We start from the raw sequence: 17,791 nt of genomic DNA on the forward strand, positions 1-17,791 counted from the left end.
GAAGCTGGGCAATTTCTCTAAGAGGAGATTTCTACTCCTGGAAATTCATCCTGTGAACTTAGTAAAATGAATAAACAAGTATGTTCAAGGATGTTGTATTGGCTTGAATAGTGTCTCCCCAAAATTCATGTCTACCTGGAACCACAGAATGTGACCTATTTCCTTTTGGAAATAGGGTCTTTGTAGATACAATTTAAAGATCTTGAGATGAAGTCATGCTGGATTTAGGGTGGGTCCTAAGTCCAATGACTGATATCTTTATAAGAAGAAGAAAACAGGGGTGCCTGCATTACTCAGTTGCTTAAGCATCTGACTCTTGATCTTGACTCAGGTTGTGATCTCATGGTTCATGAGTTCAAGCCCCGCGTTGAGCTCTGTGCTGATAACACCCCGCCTGCTTGGGATTCTGTCTCTCCTTCTCTCTGCTCCTTAACTGCTTGCACTCTGTTGTTCTCTCAAAATGAGTCAATCAGTCAATCAATCAGTCAATCACATGGAGACACACAGAGAAGGCAGTGTGAAGATGGAGGCTGAGATTGGAGTGATGTGTTTACAAGCCAAGGAACACCAAGGATTGCTAGTAACAACCACAAGGGGAGAGAGGCATGGACAGTTTTTCCCCCAGAGCCTCCAGTCCTACTGATACCTTGATATTCTGACTTCTGTCATCCTGAACGGTGAAAGAATAAATCTTTGTTGTTTTAGGTCATCCAGTTTGTGGTCATGTATTATGGTAGCCCTAGAAAACTACGGTTTTTTTTTACAGTTTTTTTTTTTTTTTTACAGATGTTTACAGTACTTTTTTTCAATGTAAAAACCTAGAAATAACTGTCTACCAATTAGGGATTGATTATGTAAATTATATCCAGACAATGTAATACTATTTGATCATTAAAAAAATGATAGATCTCTATTTCTGGATTAAAGAAAGCAGTGATACATCATTAAAGAAAAAGAAAGTTATGGAATCCAGATCACTCATCTTTGGAGAGGGATCCCTGGGAGTCTTGATCAGAGTAACTGGAGGCAGTAGGGCAGTGAGAAAAAAAAAATTGTTTCCTTTGTGTCTACTATATGAGAGAATGAGCTATTTAAGAAACTTTTTTTTTTTTTGTGGCATGTTTTAGGCAATTTAAGTTTTTTATGCCACTGTAAAAAACATTGAAAATAAATCGGAAAAATGTGGGATGATGTCCTTGGTGAGATTTTAATAATAATAAAGTCTGTATTTTTGTTAAAGTTAATTTAGTATAAAATTTTAAATGTGTTTTACAGGACTTGTGTGTTCATGGTTTTTAACTGATGCATTTCAGCTCTAAGTAAGTGAAGAGTGAGTGAAAAATTGTACTGAGATTAATTTTGAGTAAAGGATAAATCTGATACATGAGATTAATTTGTGAGTCAAGAATTACTCCCATTACATCATAATTGAACTACATCTAAAATTATGTCTATTAGTTGTTTTTTTTTAATGTTTATTTTTGAGAGAGAAACAGAGTACAAGTGGGGGAAGGACAGAGAGCGAAGGAGACACAGAATCCAAAGCAGGCTCCAGGCTCCGAACTGTCAGCACAGAGCCCGATGCAGGGCTGGAACTCATGAACTGTGAGATCATGACCTGAGCCAAAGTCGGAAGTTTAACTGACTGAGACACCCAGGTCCACCCCCCCCCCCCGTTTTTTAACGTCTGTTAGCCTTTTAATACCTTTACTTTTTTGTAAATTTGGCACTAGTTTAATCTGCATGAGAGCAGAATCTGTTGTTTTCTTTTGTATTCCCTCATAGTGCTTTTCATAATAGATGCTTAGTAAATACTTGTTTTCAAATGAGTGAATGAATGTAAGCCTGCTGCTCTCAAGAAATTTAACTTAAGGAAATAGACATAAATACTTACATTTTGATTTAGTGAAGAGAGAGCTATCTGTGCTAAGTGCCAGATGAAGGGTTAGAACAGTAAGTGCTGGGAGTGATCATTTTCAGTAGGGTGATTAAGCAAAACTTACTTTATTGAATTGAGCCCTGAAAAGAAGGTTTCAGTGAAAATGGAGAGGAAGTAGGAATTATCAAAATAATTATTTTCTGATTTTGTAATTTCAAAATGCTTCTTCATCCTGAACATGGTTAGGAAACTTCCCCTTTTTTGACCTTTTTGTATCAATTTGAAATCTTCATTTAACCAAATACTTCTGCAGGGAGTTCAAGACGGTCTTACTTCCCTTGTTCTTCTTCATGTCTTCTCCATCATTCTTTTTTTTTTTTTTTTTTTTTTAACGTTTATTTATTTTTGAGACAGAGAGAGACAGAGCATGAACGGGGGAGGGTCAGAGAGAGGGAGACACAGAATCTGAAACAGGCTCCAGGCTCTGAGCTGTCAGCACAGAGCCCGATGCGGGGCTTGAACTCACGGACCGCGAGATCATGACCTGAGCCGAAGTCGGCCGCCCAACCGACTGAGCCACCCAGGCACCCTTCTCCATCATTCTTATCTGTTAATTGTTTATTCTCAGCTCTCATCTTTGAGCCTTCTTCAAAGAGGCATTATATATAGATAATATTTTTGCTAGGAGTCTTTCCCCTTCCCTGTAACCTCCATATTATTAGACTATGGCTTATCTGAGCCATAAATGATGTGGAGCTCCCAAGTTCTTCTGTTATCTCTTTACTACTATGTACTTGGCCTTTCTTCCCAAACCTAAAATGTACTTCCTCTTTAACTTATATGAACACCTTCATTGTTATAATAAATGGTTTAAAAATATTTTGGGTATAGGGGCAGCTGGGTGGCTCAGTGGGTAGAGTATCCATCTCTTGATTTTGGCTCAGGTCATGATTTCAGGGTCTTGGGATCAAGCCCTGCATTGGCTTCTGTGCTGAGTATGGAGCCTGCTTAGGATTCTCTCTCTGTCTTTCTCTCCTCCATCCCCTTCTGCTCCTCCCCTGCTCGCACATGTGTATGTACTCTTTTTCAAAAAAATAAAATTAAAAACATACATTTTTGTATAACTTACATGCAGAAAAGTGAAAATAGAAAGTATGTTTTAATTTTTTTAAATGTTTTATTTATTTTTGAGAGAGAGAGTGTGAGAGGGAGAGGGGCAGAGAGAGAGGGAGACACATAATCTGAAGCAGGCTCTAGGCTCTGAGCTGTCAGCACAGAGCGGGATGCAGGGCTTGAACCCACAAACAGTGAGATCATGACCTGAGCTGAAGTCAGAAGCCTAACTGACTCAGCCACCCAGGTACCCCAAGAAAGTATGTCTTAAAACATAATATGTAAAATGAGTTTTCATAAATAATTTTTGGAAGCTACTATATTCACTCTAAAGAAAACAGAATGACTCTTGTATTAGTAGTGATGTAAATACTTTCAGGAATTAGCTCAAATGCTAGCTGCATACTGAAGCTCCTCTTGGGTTCCCTCCCTTCCCCTGGGTATGTTGTTGGGTGCTTGTTGGTCCTGCCATTATCCCTTCCTAGTTGTTTCCCTGTCTCTCTTTCCTACTGAATTGTCTACATGCATTCTCAGGACAGGAACCAAGGTTATTCACCTGCTAACCTTTCTTCCCATTTCCCATCTCAGTTGCCTTGCCCATAGGAAATACTTAATAAATGTTTGTCAAGTTGAACTGAATTTGTGCTTATTATTTTTTAAAAAGTAAGACATACCTAAATTGATTTCCTGTTTTTATGCTGATATCTGTCTTAAAAGATACTATACTGAGGAGTACCTAATACTATAATATTTATATGATTTTTTTTTTTTTTTTTTTTTTTAACTCTGAGTGAACCAGCATATACTGCAACTTTCTTTGTTATTGGTCTGGGTTGGAAGACAGACTTTCTTCCTTGTGACTGCTGTTCTGAGCTCAGATCTAAGTACCAAGACAATTCCCAGGCAGCACTTAATTCTTAACATAGCAAGATTGTGGAAGTTCTGCATAATGTTCAGTGGATCTTTGTCATATGAGAAATGATTTTGGGGGGTCATATTTATTGTTTTCATCATACTTATTTAAATAATTTAAATATTTTGGGGTTTCCCCCTCATTTTACAGGTCAGGAAACTAAGTCTTAAGCATAAATAAGTTTCCTAAGTTAACACAGCTAGAGAGTGGTAGTAGGTATGAATAAAATGTTGCCTGATATAAACTGAGGAAATTAAATTAGGTGATCTGCCTGTCTTCTTTCAGCTCTAGAGTCTCTGAAGTTCTGGGAAACTTTGACATTATTTGAACATTTGCATAAGCAGTAAAATACTTGACAAAATGAACTTGCTTTGGGGAAAGTGCCAGGTTGCTTTCAGGCTCAAACCAGTTACAATTCTCACTCATCTAGTATATTAGCTAATGTGCAAGAGGGTTCCTCACGGTGGCAGTGAACCAATATAGATAATTTTTTCAGCTTTACCAGGTTTTAATGGTTCTGTTTTTTTATCTTTAGTTCTGGGTGGTGGTTATACACTTATAAATACAACGGAGCTCTCAATTGTTTGCCCAGTTGCCCCAGGGCTCTATGTATTTGGCCAAATTACGGAGAACTGTTGAGACTGTCCTGCACACTGGCTCCACCTACTGTCATCCCGAGGCAAACGTCTTCATACTATTTCTTTATTCAGAGTTGTTTCAAATTTACTTTTGGGGAGAATAAAAAGAAATTGTGTTTGGGGATATAAAAATATCATAGTTTCAGATTTAAAAAAATTCCTTAAGTCTATTTTCAAGCAGGATTCTATGAAAAAAAAATTTTGCTTTAATGTTTCGGTATACTTATTGTGTAGTATGTGAATGAATCTCTGGTTTTTATTCCTGGGAAAAAAAAAAAACTTTGAATTTTCTGGGAGCACCCCAAACCCAATTAAACTCTAAGTGGAAGTAATTTAGCTTTTATTTTCTGTTATTCATTTATATTAGTAATAGTTTAATTGAAATTTAAAAAACCAATATAACCACATTGTAGAAAATATAGAAAAAAAAAGAGAGAAAATCATTTTACCATCTTAAAAAAACCATTCTTATCATTTTGGTATTTGGGGAACCCTCACTAACCATAGTTATGCCCAGGCCTCATGGATGAAAACATAGTTTTAATTGTGTTAGTTGTCAGCTTATTACCTGTCAGCCCCAGATTCGTCATTCATTGCATGCTCTGTGAAAATGGAACTGGGCCCTTTCAGTGTTTCTTTTGACAGCTGGCAGAACGTTAAACTTTGTCAGTAGAGGGCACTGGAAAGACAATTGCAAGAGGGAAGGGTTTCCCTTCCTGGTTCTGGTGTGCTGGCTTGGCTTCTCCAGTGCCTAGCTCTTGCAGTGCAAGTGGCTTAACTAGCATCTGTCTCTTACAGTGCATGAAGCTTCCCCTAGTGCCCAGATCCTAAAGCTGGGTCAGTTTTTACTCTAGTCAGTAGCTCCCCCACTCGATGTGATCAGCTTCCCTGGCCTTCTAGAAGGGCATATGAAGAACAAGTTCTGAAGGGTGGATTTTCAGAAAGCTCTGCAGGTGTGGTACCACAGGAAACTTTTCTGCTGTTCTATGAGCTATGGCCATGCCTTCCTTCTCCCACAAGGTCTAGATTTCAGCCCTGGCTGGGACCTCTTCTTTTATTGTTCTATCTCTGTCTTAGGGATAGTGGACTGTTCCTTATATCTGCTATTCCTACAGTCTGTAGACTTCTCTTTACTTGTGGGGGGGGGGGTGGTGGGGAGAGGGACAGAGGGTGAGAGAAAGAGAGAGAATGAATCTCAAGCAGGCTCCATGCCCAGTGTGGAGCCTGACATGGGGTTTGATCCCACAGCCATGAGAGCATCACCTAAGCCAAAACCAAGAGTCTGACACTTAACCGACTGAGGTGCCTCCTTTTACTTCTTACTGGCTATCTTTCGTTACTCCATTTCTCTCATAGTTAATGATTCTTTATCATAAACCTTTCTTGTTCAAATTACTCTGAGTTTGGTTAGGGTTCCCTTAAACACCAAAATGATAAAAATGGATGTCTTAAGATGGTAAAATAATGGATTTTTTTCTCTTCTTTTCCTTATATATTTTCTACAATGTGGCTATATTATTTTTAAAATTTTAAATTAAAATGTTAATGTAAATGAATTATAGAAAATAAAGGCTAAATTACTTCTACTTAGAATTTGATTGGTCTTGGACTTACACCATTTTTTAACCAAAAATTTTTCAGTTCATGATCATTTTATGTGCGTTCTTTTTGGTCAGTAAAGTTAAATTAGCTAACATTTATATATCTCCTTATTTACAAAACAATTTCATACCTATTAGTCTTTAAATCAGCTTTTTGAAAACAACCTTTTATTCTTCTTGACTTTATAGTCTTAGCTTGACTTTGTAGCCTTAGCTTCTTGATATTATAGTTTTTTTGCCTTTGTGGTTAATTCTTTTTGTGTCCTGTTTAAAAACTCATTGGCGCTCCAAGGTCATCAAGATGTTTTGCTGTGTTTCCTTCTACAAGTTACATTGTTGTACCTATCATGTTTAGATCAGCAGTACATCTTGAATCTATTTTTGTATAAGAAGTGTGAGTTTGGGGTCCAAGTTTGTTTTCCTCCCATGTGAGTATCTAGTCGATCCAGAAGAGAGCATTTTTTTCTGTTACTACACTGCAGGGCCATGTTTGTCATAATCAGGTGACTATACAAGTTTGCTCTTGGGATCTTTTCTGTTCTATTTGTGTATTCTTGCTAATAGGCCATGATATCTAGTAGTGTAAATACTCTAATTTTGTTGTTACTTAAGATTGTCTGGGTTGTTCTTGGCATTTTAAATTTTCATATAAAGTTTGAAATCAGTTTCTCAATTTGTACCCAGAAAACCTGCCTAGAGTTTTATTAATATTTTGTCTTACACCTTTTTTGTTAGATTTTGTATCTAAGTATGTGACATGTTTTGATGCTATTAAAAATTACAGGTGTAGCACTACAGCCTGCAGTTACAGATTCAAGCTGTCAGTCTGACTCAGGAGTCAATAATGTCTTTATTATGTTTTATTAGCTGTGTAGAGAGAGTGGGTATAGCATTTTTTTCTGATTTCAATACCTATTATCTACCAAAATACATAGATTTAAGTATAATGCAGTAATCCTTCAGGAGTCTAGGCAAGAAAGCAAGTCTTCTACAAGGGAAACATTTAGGCTAGCTTCAAACTTCTCCATAGTAATGTTCAATCTTGAAGACAACAGCACAATACTTAGAAACTTCTGAAGGAAAGAGAGATCCCAACATAGCTAAGTCATCTTTTGAGAATAAACGCAGAGCACAATGTTCTCAAGGACTCAAGATGTCAGGGAGTACAACACGTATAACCCCCTGAAAAACTATGTGAAGATGGGTGATGAAATCTAAACAAGTAGAACTTGTTTAAAAAAAATAAAGGCAAGGGGGGTGTATGCCTGGGTGGCTCAGTCGGTTAAGCGTCCAACTTTAGCTCAGTCACGATCTCACAATTTGTGGGTTTGAGCCCCGCATCGGACTCTGTGCTGACAGCTCGGAGCCTTGGAGCCTGCTTCAGATTCTGTGTCTACTTTTCTCTCTGCCTCTCCCCTGCTCTGTCTCTCTCTCAAAAAAACAAAAAAAATAAATTAAATAAATAAACATTAAAAATAAATAAATAAAGGCAAGGGGTGCCAGGGTGGCTCAGTCGGTTGAGCGTCTGACTTCAGCTTGAGCGTCTGACTTCAGCTCGGGTCGTGATCTCATTGTTCATGGATTTGAGCCCTGCCTCAGGCTCTCTGCTGAAAGTTCAGTCTGGAGGCTGCTTCAGAATCTGTGTCTTCCTCTCTCTCTGCCCCTCCCCCGCTCATGCTCTGTCTCTCTCAAAAATAAAAAAAAAAAAACAAACATTAAAAAAAAAAAAGGCAAAATGGGAAGAACAGCCATGGGGAAAAAACTAGTAAAGGTACTATATCCATTAAATGGAGAACTGAGGCTAAAAACAAGGATGACCATAGAATTACCATATGATGCAGGAATTCCTCTCCTAGGTATCTATCCAAGAGAATTGAAAACATGTCCACCCAAAAAATTGTATATGAATGTTCATAGCACATTATAATAGCCAAAGAATGGAAATAATCCAAATGACCACTTGATGAATATATAAACAAGATGTGGCATATCCATTCAATGGACTATTTGGCAATAAAAAAGAATGAAGTTATAGACACATGCATGCGACAACATAGATAAGCCTTAAAAACATTATGCTAAGTGAGAGAAGCTAGATACAAAAGACTACATATTGTATAGTTTCATTTATATGAAATGTCCAAAATAGCCAAATCCATAGACCTAGAAAGTGACTAGTGGTTTCCGGGGACTGTGGGAAGGAGAGATGGGGAGTTGACTGCTAATGGGTGTGGGTTTCATTTTGAGCTGATGAAAATGTTCTAAAATTAGTGATGATTGCACAACTCTGTAAATGTATTAAAACTACTGAATTGTACAGAAAAGGGTAAGTTTTGTGATATGTGAATTATATCTTGATAAAGCTGTTATTTAAAAAAGCACAAGAATGGAAAATGTGGCTTACAGAGCTAAACGTAATCCTTGACAATGTGAAATATATGGTCTTTGACAATGTGGAAATGACTAATAAAAGTAAGTAAATAGGGGAAGAGAGGCGGGAGGAAATTTAGGAGTGTAAATTTCTTTATGTTTCATAGCAAGGATGCATTTGCTATTAAAAACATGTAAAATTCAGTTTCACTTCTTTTGTTACAATATGGTATTTTTATACTTTTAAAAAAGAGTATGTCTAATGCTCTCTTCTTCTTCTTCTTCTTTTTTTAAGTTTATTTATTTATTTTGAGAGAGAGAGCCAGGGGCAGACAGAGAGAGAGGGAGAGAGAATCTCAAGCAGGCTCTGTGCTGACAGAGCAGAGCCCAACATGGGGCTTGAACTCACGAACTGTGAGATCATGACCTGAGCCCAAACCAAAAATCAGATCCTTAACTGACGGAGCCACCCTGGCACCCCTGTCTTTTCTTAATTCATCCATTCTTTCATCTCTCTCCATATGTAAAGCTTAGCAAAACAAGCTGCTGTCTGCTATAACCATTGTTAAATCAAAAGAGAAGAAACATGTACTTTTATGAATAATGCCAGAGGATAAAGGAAAAATTATAGTCTGGTTTCACTGAGCATACATGCATGCATTTATTCATTCTGTCAGATTTTCTGGAGTGCCTGCTCTGTCCTTGGTATTGTGCTAAGGGAGAAGCATACAAGTGTAAGACATGGCCCCTGCCCAAAATAAGGCAGCTTATTACACTTTTTTTTGGACAGCTCTAATTTTAGAATGTTTTGCCTTATATTGAGTGGAAATCTGCTTCTCTGTAACTTCATTGATTTTAATTGTTATATTTTACAACTGCACTACACCTCATTCACCTGTAATTTAGCAGTCCTTCAGGTATTTAAAGACCAGAATCATGCCTTTCTCATATGACATGTTTTATTAATTAAGTAAATGATTCCTTTATTTTAGTTTCTTCTCTCAGTATTTAAGATCTGTTTGTTTAAAGTAGGGTGCCACAAATAGGTAAACAGTCCAAAGAGATGCTGAATTAAAGCAGAGAGAAGGATGACCACTATCCAGCTCTTTCCATTTTTACCTCTAAATCTTGCTTTGAGATAGTATATTCAGATTTTCCCCAAGAATAGTCTACTGTCATTTTTCTGCCTTTGGATCTTTCTCTCACAGTTGTCCTTATTCTGTCTCTCACACTAGCCTATATTTAAGGTTTGTGTTCCTCATTCTAATTTGTGAAACTTTGCGTTGACCTTTAATTGAGTTTCCTATAGTTTGTAGGACTCTCTCCTACCCCCTGCCTTCCAGGTTATTCGAAATGTGTTTCTGACCTCCGTAGTATTGACATCTCAGCAAAATTTAATACTATCTGTACTTTTGGGTGTATTTCAATTCCTTTATCTCAGCCATCAGTAAAGATTCTTGTTAGTTTGAATGCTAGGGCCCTTCTGAATGGCACGGTATTCAACATGTTCTGCAGGTTTACTTAAAGCTGTTGGTAACTACTGTTTAAATATGTAACCATCAATTTTTCTGGCTCCCCACCTTATATTTTCCACCTGGCAAATTACTTTGCTATTTGTACAATTGGGAATTTACTTAAAACATTAAAAAAGTTTTTGAGAGAGAGCATGAGTGGGGCAGAGAGAGAGGGAGAGAGAATCCCAAGTGGATTCCACACTGCCAGCGCAGAGCCTAATGCAGGGCTTGAATTCACCACTGTGAGATCGTGACCTGAGCCAAAACCAAGAGTTGGACGCTTAACCGACTGAGGCACCCAGGTGTCCCCATTTAAAAAAAAATTTTTTTTAATGTTTATTTTGAGAAAGATAAAGCACAAGCAGGGAGGGGGCATAAAACATTTTTAATAGAATATTCTCTGATATAATTTTTAAAACATCAATAAGGACCTTTGTGCAAACATTGTGCTTGTGCATTTAAAGGGAAGAACATTTAGGGGCAGCAGGGTGGCTCTGTTGGTTGAGCATCCAACTCTTGATTTTGGCTCAGGTCATGATCCCACGGTCACAGCCCTGCGTTGGGGTCTTTGCTGAGCATGAAGCCTGCTTAAGATTCTCTCTCTCTCTGTCTCTGTCTGTCTCTCTTTCCCTCTCTCTCTCTCTCTCTCTCTCTCTCTCTCTCTCTCGGCACTTGGATGTCTCAGTGGTTGAGCATCTGACTTCAGCTCAGGTCTTCATCTCGCTGTTTGTGAGTTTGAGCCCCGCATCAGGCCCCCTGCTGTCAGCACAGAGCCTGCTTAAAGATCCTTTGTCCCCCTCTCTCTGCCCCTTCCCTGCTTGCTCTCTCTCTCTCTCTCTCTCTCTCTCAAAAATAAATAAACTTAAAAAAAGATTCTCTCTCTCTCCCTCTGCCTGTCTCCCCTGCTCATGCACTGGAGCTCCCTCTCTCTCTCTGTCTTAAAAAAGAAAAAAGGAGGGGGTGTCTGAGTGGCTCAGTTGGTCAGGCCTCAGACTTCATTCAGCTCAGGGTCATGATCTCACAGTTTGTGAGTTGGAGCCCTGCATTGGACTCTGTGCTGACAGCTCAGAGCCTGGAGCCTCTTTGGATTCTGTGTCTCCCTCTCTCTTGGCCCCTCCCTACTTGTGCTCTCTCTCTTTCTCTCCCTCTCTCAAAAATAAACATTAGAAAAAAGGGGGGTGGGTGGGAACGTTGGCTGTAAGGACAGATAGACCTGGAATAAAATCTTGGTGCTGCCATTTGTTTATTGCGAGAATTTGGGTAAATTGTATAATCTCTTAGCCTGACTTTATTGTTCGTTTAATGAGGTAACAATGTTTCACAAGGTTGTTGTGAGAGGCAAGTTAGCATGTGTGTACTGTGAAGTCCAGTACCTGATACTTTAATAGGCTCAGTAGACTTCAGTTCCTTTCTCTCCTTTCAGGTTCCAGCTCAAATCTTACCACATCTATGAAATTCTCTCCATCTGTTTCATTCCCTTTCCTAAAAGTTTCTTTAATTTTTTAAATAAAGTTTATTTGTTTATTTTGAGAGAGACAGAGAGCATGCTTGTGAGCAGGGGAGGGGCAGAAAGAGAGGGAGGCAGAGAATCCCGAGCAGGCTCTGCACTGTCAGCACAGAGCCCACTCTGGGGCTCGAATCCACAGAGCGAGATCATGATCTGAGCTGAAACCAAGAGTCTGGATGTTTAATCGACTGAGCCACCCAGGCACCCTGAATTAGTTTTTATTTTATCAAAATAATAAATTAAAAATATAAAAATCCAGTACATTAAAAAATAGATTAAAATCTAGGTCATGCTAAAAAAGGCTTGTAAAAAACCAGAAAGCAGTACCTTTCCCTAACTCTTTTTTCTCTATGCTCTAATTTTACTCCCTAGAGGCAGAACAACAAAAAACAGTTTTATCAGGTATAGTTGACATACAACAGAGTGTGCCTACTTAAGGTGTGCAAACTAAGTTTTGACATATGTATACACATAAGAAACCATCACCACAATCAAGATAATGAACATACCCATCACCTCCAGGTTTTCTCATGTCCCTTTGTAAGTCTTCCCTTTCCCACTGTTCCCTCTACCTCTGCTCTACCACATAACCACTGATCTTCTTTCTAGTTTGTATTTTCTAGACTTTTATATAAACTGTTTTAATTTTTGTTTGCTAATTCTAACATATGTATGAGTTCCGGATTGGTTTCCCTGGATTATTTTTCTCAGTATGAGTTGTGTTTTTTCTTTATATGCTTGGTAATCTTTGATTGGATGCCAGATATTGTGTTTAATTTTACCTTGTTGGGTGCTGGATATTTTTTGTATTATCAGAAATAGTTTTGAATTTTGTTCTAGGATTCAGTTAAGTTACTTGGAAATAGTTAGATTTGGTGGAGGCGGGGTGGGGGGGGGGGGATTTTCCACCAGTTATATTGAGATATAATTGAAAAGAGTTGACCCTTGAATAATAGTGAGTTAAGGGATTCCAACCCACCCATGTAGTTGAAAAGCTATGTATAACTTTTTACTCCCCCAAATAGAACTACTAATAGCTTACTGTTGACCAGAAGCCTTACCAATAAGATAAGTTGATTAATATATTTTTGTATGTTTTATGTATTATATACTGTATTTTTACAATACAGTAAGCTAGAGAAAAGAAAATGTCATAAGAAAATCATAAGGGGGTGCCTGGGTGGCTCAGTCAGTTGAGCTTCCAACTTCGGCTCAGGTCATGGTTTCACGGTTTGGGAGTTTGAGCCCCACATTGGGCTCTCGTCAGCATGGAGCCTGCTTCAGATCCTCTGTCCCACTCTCTCTCTGCCCCTCCCCCGCTTGCTCTCTCTCTCTCTCTCTCTCTCTCTCTCTCCCTCTCCCTCTCTTTTATAAATAAACATTAAAAAATAATCAAAAAATCATAAGGAAAACAAAATGTATTTACAGTAGTGTATTATATTTATCGGACCCATACAGTTCTTTTTTTTTTTTTTTTTTTAATTTTGTTCTGCTCTCAGTGACTCTTTTTTTTTTTTTTTTTTTTTTAATGTTTATTTAGCTTTGAGACAGAGAGAGACACAGCATGAACGGGGGAGGGTCAGAGAGAGAGAGGGAGACACAGAATCGGAAGCAGGCTCCAGGCTCTGAGCTGTCAGCACAGAGCCCGACGCGGGGCTCGAACTCATGGACCATGAGATCATGCCCTGAGCCGAAGTCGGACGCTTAACCGACTGAGCCACCCAGGTGCCCCTGGACCCATACAGTTCAAATCTGTGTGGTTCAAGGGTTAACTGTGTAATGTTATATAATTTTGATACGTACAGTGGGTTGATTTGATAAGCTTATGTATTGTAAAGTGATTACCACCATAGCATTAGGTAATACCTGCATCTTACCACATAATTACCATTTTTGTGTGTGTGTGGTGAAAACATTTAAGATCTACTTTCTTAGCAACTTTTAAGTGTATAATACAGTATTATTAGCTGTAATCACCATGCTGTACATTAAATCTCCAAAACTTGTCAATCCTATAACTGGAAGTTTGTACTCTGGCTAATTTCTCCACCCTCCATGCACCCCACCCTCAGCCCATGGTAACTACCACACTGTTCTGTTTCTCTGAGTTTGGCTTTTTTAGATTCCACATTTCCATGACATCATATAGTTTGGTATCAGGGTCATGCTGGATTCATGAACACATGATTGGAAGTATTCCTCGCTCTTCTATTTTTTTGGAACAGTTTGAGTTTTGGTGTCAATTCTTTAGATGCTTAGTAGAAGTCACCAATGAAACTACTTGTCCTCAGCTTTTCTGTGTTGGGAAGTTTTTTATTTTTTTATTTTGAAATTTTAATTTAATTTTGTTATTATTTTTTAAAGTCATGTCTACACCCAGTGTGGGGCTCAAACTCATGACCCCAAGATCAAGTCACATGCTCTGCTGACTGAGCCAGCTAGGTACCCCTGGAAGGTTTTTGATTACTGATGCAATATCCTTACTTGTTATTGTTTCATTACGATTTTGTTTCTTCCTGATTTAGTCTTCATGGATTGTATATATCTAGGAGTTTATCTATTTCTTCTAGGTTTTCCAGTTTGTTAGCATACAATTGTTTGTAGTTGTCTCTCATGATCCTTTTTATTTTTGTAGTATTAGTTGTAATGTTCTCTTTTACTTCTAATTTTATTTGAATTATCTTTTTTTCCTGAGTTAATCTAGCTTAAAGGTTTGTCCATTTTTATCTTAAAAAAAAAAGCAACAAACAGCTCTTTGTTCCATTAATCTAATTTATTTCCATTCTGATCTTTATTTCTTTTCCTAATTTTGGGCTTAGTTTGTTCTTTTCTAGTTCTTTGAGGTGTAAAGTTAGGTTGATTGAGATCTTTTTTTTTCCTTAACACAGGCATTTATTGCTGTAAACTTCCCTCTTGGAACTATTTTAGCTGTATTCCATAAGTTTGGCCTATTGTGTTTTCATTTTCATTTATTTCAAGATTTATTTATTTATTTATTTATTTATTTATTATGTTTGTTTATTTTTGAGAGAGAGAGAGAGTGTGCGCACGTGCGCAAGAGGGAGAGGGGCAGAGAGAGAGGAAGACACAGAATCTGAAGCAGGCTCCAGGCTGTGAGTTGTCAGCACAAAGCCCAACGTGGGGCTTGAACCCACGAACCGAAAGATCATGACCTGAGCTGAAGTTGGATACCTAACCAACTGAGCCACACAGGCGCCCCTACTTCAAGATATTTTTTAATTTACCTTTTGATTTCTTCTTTGCTCCATTGGTTGTTCAGGGGTCTGTTGTTTAATTTCTACATATTTGTGAATTTATAGTTTTTCTCCATGTTATTGATTTCTAGTTTTAGACCACTGAGGTCAGAAAAGATACTTTGTATTATTTCAGTTTTAAAATTTTTGCTAAAATTTGTTTTGTGACCTATCATATGATCTGTCATAGAGAATGTATGTTCTGCTGCTCTTGGATGGAATGTTCTGTATATATGTCTGTTGGGTCCTTTTGGTGTCAGGTGTAGTTTAAGTCCAACTTTCCTGTATTATTTTTCCATCTGGATGAACAATTCATTGTTGAAAGTGGGGTATTGAAGTCCCCTACTATTAATTATATTATTTCTCCCTTAGGATCTGTTAGTGTTTGCTTAATATATTTAGGTGCTCTGATGTTGGCTGTATACATATTTACAATTATTATATCCTCTTGATGAATTAAGCCTCTGTTATTACATAATGATCTTTGTTTTTCGTTACAGTTTTTGGCTTAATATCTATTTTGTCTAAGTTAGCTACCTTTGCTCTCTTTTGGTTTCCCTTGCATGGAATATCTTTTTCCATACCTTTACTTTGAGCATATGCATGTCTTTAAACCTGAAAAGAATGTTTTGTAGCCAGCATATACTTGGGTCTTGATTTTTTTTTTTTTAATCCATGCAGCCATTGTATGCCTTTTAATTGCAGAATTGAATCCATTTACATTTAGAGTAATTATTTATTGATAGTCAGGACTTAACTAATGCCGTCTGGTTTTCTGGCTGTTTTGTAGTTTCCCTATTCCTTTGTTCCTCTTTTGCTGCCTTTATGAATTGATGATTTTCAATAGTTGTATGCTTTGATTCCTGTCCCCTTATCTTTTGTGATCTCCTGTAGGTTTTTGCTTTATGGTTACCCTGAGGCTTACATAAGACAACTTATAGCAGTCTTTTTTATGTTGATAACAACTTCACTCACTAAACCTCTACCCTTTTATTCCCCTCCATGTAGGTTTTTAATATAATTTACCTGTTTTTTATTGTCTATTCACTAATAAATTGTTGTAGCTAGTTTTTTTTTAAATTTTTAATTTTAATTCCAGTACTGTTTACATACAGTGTTATATTAGTTTCAGGTGTACCATAATAGTGATTCAACAACTACTCAGTGCTCATTACGATAAGTGTGCTCTTAATCCCCATTCCCTATTTAACCTGGCCCCTACCCACCTTTCCTCTGGTAACCATCAGTTTGTTCTCTACAGTTAGCAGTCTGTTTCTTGGTTTGTCTTTCTCTTTTTTTTCCCCCCTTTGTTCAAATTCCACATATGAGCGAAATCATATGGTATTTTGACTTATTTTGCTTAGCATTATACTTTCTAGATCCAGCCATGTTGTTGCACATGGCAAGATTTTATTCTTTTTTATGGCTGAAAAATATCCCATTGTGTGTGGTGTGTATATATATACATATATATATATATATATATACACACACATACATATATATGTATATATATGTATATGTATATATGTATATATATACACACACACATATGTGTATGTGTGTATGTATATATATATATATATATATATATATATATATATATACATATATATACACACACACACCACACACACCTTCTTTACCCATTCGTCTCTGGGTGGACACTTGAACTGCTTCAATAGTTTGGTAATTGTAAATAATGTTGCAATAAACATAGGGTGCATATTGTCCGTTTGAATTAGTGTTTTCGTATTCTTTGGGAAAATACCCAGTAGTGTGATTACTGGGTTGTAGGGTAGTTTTATTTTTAACTTTTTGAGGAGCCTGCATGCTGTTTTCCACAGTGGCTGTACCAGTTTGCCAGTACACAAGGGTATCTTTTCCTCCACATCCTTGTCAACACCTGTTGTTTCTTGTGTTGATTTTAGCCATTCTGACAGGTGTGAGGCAATCCATCATTGTGGTTTTTATTTGCATTTCCCTGATGATGAGTGATGGTGAGCATCTTTTCATGTGTCTGTTGGCCATCTGTGTGTCTTTTTTGGAGAAATGACTGTTTGTATTTTCTGCCCATTTTTTAATTGGATTATTTGTTTTTAGGTGTCAGTTCTTTATATATTTTGGATACTAACTCTATTGTATATGTCATTTGCAGCTTTAGTTCTTTTTAATACTTTTGCCCTTTTAACTTTTTAAGTGATAGGCTTACATGTTTAATATACCATCATATTACAGTATTAGAGTATTCAGAGTTAGACCATATACTTACCTTCACCAGTATGCTGTATATTTATATATATAGTTGTGTTACTAATTACCATTATTTCATTTCAGCTTGAAGATCTTTCTTGATTTTTGATGTTTGAATTTAGCAATGAATTTCCCCTTAGCCCTGTTGTATCCAATTAATTAATTAATTTTGGTATGTTGTGTTTATTTTAATTAATCTCCAAGTATTTTCTACTTTCTCTTGTGATTTCTTCTTTGACCCATTGATTGTTTAAGAATATGGTATTTATGGGGGCGCCTGGGTGGCTCAGTCGGTTAAGTGTCCAGCTTTGCCTCAGGTCATGAGCTCATGATTCATGAGTTGGAGACTGGCATCGTGCTCTCTGGTCAGCGCAAAGCCCACTTCAGATAATCTGCCCTGCCCCTCCCTGCTCACGTTTCCTCTCTCTCCCTCTCTCTCTCTCTCTCTCTCTCTCTCTCAAAAATAAACTTAAAAAAAAAAAAAAGAATATGTTTATCAAGAGAGTATGGTACTGGCACAAAAATGGACACATAGGTCAATGGAACAGAATAGAGAACCCAGAAATAAACCCACACTTATATGGTCAATTAATCTCCAACAAAGGAGGCAAGAGTATACAATGGGGAGAACACAGCGTCTTCATGGTGCTGGAAAAACTGTATAGCTACATGCAAAAGAATGAAACTGGAACACTTTTTTTTTTTTTTTTTATTTTAGGGAGAGAGAGGGTGCAAGTGAGTGAGGGGCA

At 37.4% G+C, this 17,791-nt stretch overlaps 1 protein-coding gene across 4 annotated transcripts in view; it reads left to right on the forward strand.

Moving 5' to 3' along the window:
* Window positions 1-17,791, forward strand: part of ACER3 (alkaline ceramidase 3) — a 175,027-nt gene that overhangs the window by 41,880 nt on the left and 115,356 nt on the right. Inside the window, exon 1 of one of the 4 annotated variants that reach the window (XM_060605554.3) lies at window positions 17,130-17,214. The exons of the other annotated variants lie outside the window; for them this stretch is intronic. The gene's annotated coding sequence lies outside the window, so the exon portion shown is untranslated. Of the gene's footprint in view, window positions 1-17,129; window positions 17,215-17,791 lie in introns of those variants that run through there. 4 annotated transcript variants of the gene reach the window in all.

The sequence above is a fragment of the Panthera onca genome, chromosome D1 (genome assembly GCF_046562875.1).
Source record: "Panthera onca isolate mPanOnc1 chromosome D1, mPanOnc1 haplotype 2, whole genome shotgun sequence".
NCBI classification, from domain to species: Eukaryota; Metazoa; Chordata; class Mammalia; order Carnivora; family Felidae; genus Panthera; species Panthera onca.